Source organism: Heterodontus francisci, unplaced genomic scaffold, assembly GCF_036365525.1.
Source record: "Heterodontus francisci isolate sHetFra1 unplaced genomic scaffold, sHetFra1.hap1 HAP1_SCAFFOLD_86, whole genome shotgun sequence".
NCBI lineage: Eukaryota > Metazoa > Chordata > Chondrichthyes > Heterodontiformes > Heterodontidae > Heterodontus > Heterodontus francisci.
The window spans coordinates 3708352-3714337 of NW_027141093.1; the positions used below are offsets into that span (position 1 = coordinate 3708352).

General features: G+C 51.0%; 1 pseudogene; it reads left to right on the plus strand.

Moving 5' to 3' along the window:
- Positions 1–2584: 2584 nt before the first annotated feature.
- Positions 2585–2719, plus strand: LOC137362028 (U2 spliceosomal RNA; annotated as a pseudogene).
- Positions 2720–5986: the final 3267 nt, after the last annotated feature.

The window sequence follows — 5986 nt, forward strand, 5'->3', positions numbered from 1 at the left end:
CTCGGGTTTGATCTATGAGGAGACTCGCGGGGTGTTGAAAGGTTTCCTGGAGAATGTGATCAGGGATGCGGTCACCTACACTGAGCACGCCAAGCGCAAGACGGTCACTGCCATGGATGTGGTGTACGCTCTGAAACGGCAGGGCCGCACTCTCTGCGGATTCGGCGGCTGAGAAACCAGCCCCTTTCCCACAAACACACAACAAAGGCTCTTCCAAGAGCCACCCACCGCCTCACAGAGAGAGCAGTGACCTGGAAACGGGAGATGGGATAGGCTGTTCAGAACTGACTGGAATAAATCTGTGCTGTGTTCGGGTATAAAACTGGAATCCCCGAGTTTGACATTTCATTTGCAGCAAGGATGTGCAGTGGATTTGATTTTCTAAACGGGCTGTGTAAACAGTGCCCGAGACTCTCCAGTTAGTTATTTCCCCAGTCGACACATGCCCTCAGTGAAAAGCCACATCACTCCTCCAGAATCACTCATTGTTTTCAAAGAATTTCAAAATGATTTCGCTGCAATGAGGGAATCCGGGAGTTTTGCAGCAGCCGTTAAATCGGTCACTGGAACCAGACCCACTTGTGATGTTATTTCCCCCGAGACGGTGTTTCCTGCACTGAAACTGACAGGGTTTGTGAAACTGACCAATTTCCAAAATATACTTTATTCATAAAAATCTGTAAAAGTTTCAGACAGCACCAAAAAATACAAACATTGCAAGGGAGATCAGTTTCCTTCAACACAGTCATGACTTGCTTCACAACCCTTCCATTTCACATTTGTCATGCCAATTACAGTTTTACATTTACAGCAAATGAAAATTTTCCCGATACAGTTCGAGGGGTTTCCCATGGATCCAGCCCCTCAGTTCAGCCTGGTGGGGGGACCTTACACAGTGGTCTTTCCTCATTGAGCCTTTGCTGCGGCTACCCCAAGCTTTAGTGCGTCCCTCAGCACATAGTCCTGGTCCTTCGAATGTGCCAGTCTGCAACATTCGGTGGTGGACAACTCCTTGCGCTGGAAGGCCAGCAAGTTTCGGGCAGACCAAAGGGCGTCTTTCACCGAATTGATAGTCCTCCAGCAGCAGTTGATGTTTGTCTCGGTGTGCGTCCCTGGGAACAGCCCGGAGAGCACAGACTCCTGTGTGACAGAGCTGCTTGGGATGAACCTTGACAAAAACCACTGCATCTCTTTCCAGACCTGCTTTGCAAAGACATATTCCAGGAGGAGGTGGGCAACCGTCTCTTCCCCACCACAGCCACCGTGGGGGCATTGCGCGGAGGGGGCGAGTCTTCGGGCGTGCAGGAAGGATCTGACGGGGAAGGCTCTTCTCACCACCAGCCAAACTACATCTTGGTGCTTGTTTGAAAGTTCTGGTGATGAGGCATTCTGCCAAATGACTTTGGTGGTCTGCTCGGGGAACCATCCGACAGGATACCCCATCTCCTTTTCCCGTAGGGCCTTGAGAACATTCCGTGCAGACCACTGCCTGATGGATCAGTGGTCAAAGGTGTTTTCCCGCAGAAACTGATCCACGAAGGATAGGTGGTACAGCACGGTCCAACTACATGGAGCGTTCCGTGGCAATGTGACCAGGCCCATCCTTCGCAACACTGGGGACAGATAGAACCTCAGCACGTAGTGACACTTGCAGTTTGCATACTGGAGGTCTACACGCAGCTTGATGCAGCCGCACACGAAGGTGGTCATCAGGATGAGGGCCACGTTGGGTACATTTTTCCCGCCCTTGACCAGAGATTTGAACATCGTGTCCTTCTGGACCCAGTCCATTTTAGATCCCCAGATGAAGCGGAAAATAGCTCGGGTGACCACCACACTTGAGTGCCTCTGCTGCCTGGGATTGTCACCCCCTCTCATGCTCGCATCCTTCCTAATAGACTCAGCAAAGGGTTCAACACAGCAAACAAACAAGACAGGGGAGAGAGGACAGCCCTGTCTGACTCCAGATTGGATCAGGAAACTTTCCGATTCCCACCCATTGATTGAGACTGCGCTACTGATGTTCGTGTAGAGCAGTTTGATCCAATTGCAGATTCCCTCCCTAAACCCCATTTTGGAAAGAACGTCCATCATGTAGGTGTGCGATTTCCTGTCAAAAGCCTTCTCCTGGTCCAGGCTGATGAGGCAGGTGTCCACCCTCCTGTCCCGTACATAGGCGATCGTATCCCTGAGTAGCACGAGACTATCAGAGATCTTCCTGCCGGGTACAGTACAGGTCTGATCAGGGTGAATCACCAACTCCAGAGCACACTTGACTCGACTGGCTATGAGTTTGGACAGAGTTTCAGCTCAGTCATTCAGGGACCTGGAATTCACACAGTTTGAGCCCACGCTTTCCCGAACCCACTTCTGATTGGTCACCCTCTTCTTATTCACATGTCTTAACCAATCGCAGAGCCTTGAATTAGAAAATGCAGCCAAGCATTGGCTTAAATTCTCGACCTGACAGAATATATGAAATCGAAAAAGCCTCCAATTTCAGTGCAGTAAAGAAGCGAATTCCTGGAAAATCTATGTCCAGTAGCTTGGGGTCCAGGCAACTGAAGGCAGGACCGCCAGTGGTGGAGCTTCTCAGCCTTTTGGCTAAGATCAAGTGTAGTATCTGTTCTTCTCAGTACTTACTTGGCAGAGGAGAAACCATGATCAGTGGCTTTTGATCCTGGGTAGGCTTTGAGTAAAATGGCTATAACCAATCTTTGAGCTTCAGGCCAGGGAGTGCGGAACACCATTCGGGTGGTGGTGAAGGACAAGGAAGGAGATGCACTGGTCGATCGCACCTTCTTCATCAAGAAAATCCTCATCGATTGCTGTGGATTTCAAGCTATGGACATCTTCTGCCTGCAGGATTTCCCCAGCAGTGGGTATATCGACATGACATTCAAGAATGTGGCGGGATGCATCAAGTTCCTGAAGGCGTTCAAGGAGAAAGGGGACCGGGCGCCGCTGTCGATCCTCACAGTGGAGCCGCTCTTCACGCTTCCGTCACAACGTGACCGGGTGGTGACAATTCACCTCTACAACCCCCATGTTCCGGTGGTGGATGTACTCACCTTTCTCGCCAGGTACGTCGAGGTGGCCAGCACTGATGTCAAAGACCCCTTTGGGATTTGGACAAATAAGCGGCAAGTCAAGGTGACCTTGAAGGTCGATGCCAATGGAGCCATCATCCACCCTCCCTCCAGCTTCGCTATCAGGGGAAGTCGAGGCTTCTTGCTCTACGCTGGGCAGCCCGAAGTTTGTAGCACCTGTGGCAAATCTGGTCACGTGGCAGCTAACTGCAGCACGGCTGTCTGTAAGAACTGCAAGAAGGAAGGCCATCAGACCAAGGACTGTAAGCAGAGTAAGTGTTGCAACCTGTGCGGTGCGGCAGGCCATCTCTACAAAACCTGCCCCAAACGCTGCCTCAGTTATGCTCAGGCGGCAAGGTCCAAGGAAAGGCCGGGAGAAGGTTCGACGAAGGCGTCTGGTGTTGGAAAGGAGACAAGCAACCTTCTCTGCAGTGAGGAACTTCTACCTGAGAAGGAGAAGAAAGGGAAGGCAACTGAAACCAGCAACCCGGCACCTACCCTGCACCCGGAAACCCCTCCTCCACAGACAGAATCAATGGAGGAGGAGGCAGCAGATGGACAAACAGGTCAGTGGCAGTTTGTCCAAAGGAAAATCACAAAGAAAAGACCTCCAAAAGCGGAACAGGCCACCACCCAAAGCAGTGGCAAGAGGAGGCTACCGTCTGAGACAGACTACAGCAGCTCCTCTTCACTGGATGAGGAAGTGCCGGAGCGACAGTACCTTCAAAAGAAGCGGCAGAACTCAAAAGGAGCTGGAAGATAAAGCCCCCCAGCCCCCGGGCACTGGAAGCTGTGATGGGCCTGTCAAGCCCCAAACCCAAAGCGCCACACCTAGCGACATGGCCAACACATCCCAGCTCTGGGAAACTGAGAGCAAAGACACATCTGGCGCACTTCAGCTCTGGGAAGCCGGCAGCAGTGATGTTTTCGAGGAGGAACAGAGGGGAACAGCAGAGAACAGCCCAATCCCTGCTGCCAACAAGACCCCCGCCCCCCCCCCACCGATGTCACCTCAGTGGAAGAAACCCTGCATGAAAAACCAGGAGGGGTTTCTGAGCCCAACGAGTGTGAAACAGCTAGCGTACACTATGGGTATACAGGAACATCCTGAAGGACTGGGACTAGCAAGGACAAATGGTATGGGAAGCAACAACTAACATTAAAAAAATGGGTATCAGGATTGCTTCAATTAATGTGCGTAGCATTAAATCTACTATGCGATGGATTACCTCGCCAAGGTCAAAGCCGACCCCCTGTTTCTGCAACAGTGTGGAATACCACATCTCAGCACCGACAGGCAGTGGTCGCAATGGTGGTCCCACGGGCCATCGATCTGGTCAGGGGGTAATGATTGCCATTCCTCCGGCCTGGGTCTTCTGCTGTGGGGAGGTAACTTCACCATCTCCGAAGTTAAGGAGGTGGTGGGCAGTCGCCTCCTCATCGCAGATGTAATGCACAACAATGCTTCGCTCTGGTTGATCAGCATGTACGCCCCGTTTCAATGCAGCGAACGGTTGACCGTCTTTAGAATTAGAATTAGAATTAGAACTGGAACATTACAGCGCAGTACAGGCCCTTCGGCCCTCGATGTTGCGCCGACCATCTGACCTACACTATTCCATTTTCATCCATATGTCTATCCAATGACCACTTAAATGCCCTTAAAGTTGGCGAGTCTACTACTGTTGCAGACAGGGCGTTCCACGCCCCTACTCCGCTCTGCGTAAAGAAACTACCTCTGACATCTGTCCTATATCTTTCACCCCTCAACTTAAAGCTATGTCCCCTCGTGTTGGCCATCATCATCCGAGGAAAAAGACTCTCAATATCCACCCTATCTAACCCTCTGATTATCTTGTATGTCTCTATTAAGTCACCTCTCCTCCTCCTTCTCTCTATCGAAAACAATCCCAAGTCCCTCAGCCTTTCCTCGTAAGACCTTCCTTCCATACCAGGCAACATCCTAGTAAATCTCCTCTGCACCCTTTCCAAAGCTTCCACATCCTTCCTATAATGCGGTGACCAGAACTGCACGCAATACTCAAGGTGCGGCCTCACCAGAATTTTGTACAGCTGCATCATGACCTCGTGGCTCCGAAACTCGATCCCCCTACTAATAAAAGCTAACACACCATATGCCTTCTTAACAGACCTATTAACCTGGGTAGCAACTTTCAGGGATTTATGTACCTGGACACCAAGATCTCTCTGTTCATCTGCACTACCAAGAATCCTCCCATTAGCCCAGTACTCTGCATTGCTGTTACTTCTTCCAAAGTGAATCACCTCACACTTCTCCGCATTAAACTCCATTTGCCATCTCTCAGCCCAGCTCTGCAGCCTATCTATGTCCCTCTGTACCCTACAACACCCTTCGACACTATCCACAACTCCACCGACCTTCGTGTCATCCGCAAATTTACTAACCCACCCTTCTACACCCTCATCCAGGTCATTTATAAAAATGACAAACAGCAGTGGCCCCAAAACAGAACCTTGCGGTACACCACTAGTAACTAAACTCCAGGATGAACATTTGCCATCAACCATTGCTGCTGGCAACGTGCAGGCCAGTCATCGTCGGCGGTGACTTCAACTGCATCATCGATGCAGCTGGGCGATCTGGCAGAGACGACAGCAAACTGGACGATATGTCCAGATTCCTAATAGAAACAGTAAAAGATGCAAAACTGCACGACGTATTCAGCAAACCTGCAGACGGAGTGCAGCGTAGATAGACATGGTCAAGATTGGACAGGTCTGCCCATTCCAGGATTGACTTCCTGTTTGTGGCCCATGCCGTCACGGTCAGATCCATTGACGTCAAGCCGGTGTTCTTGTCCAACCACTGCCTCGTAATGGCCGACTGTCACTTACAGGACGACTAGCGGGTTGGC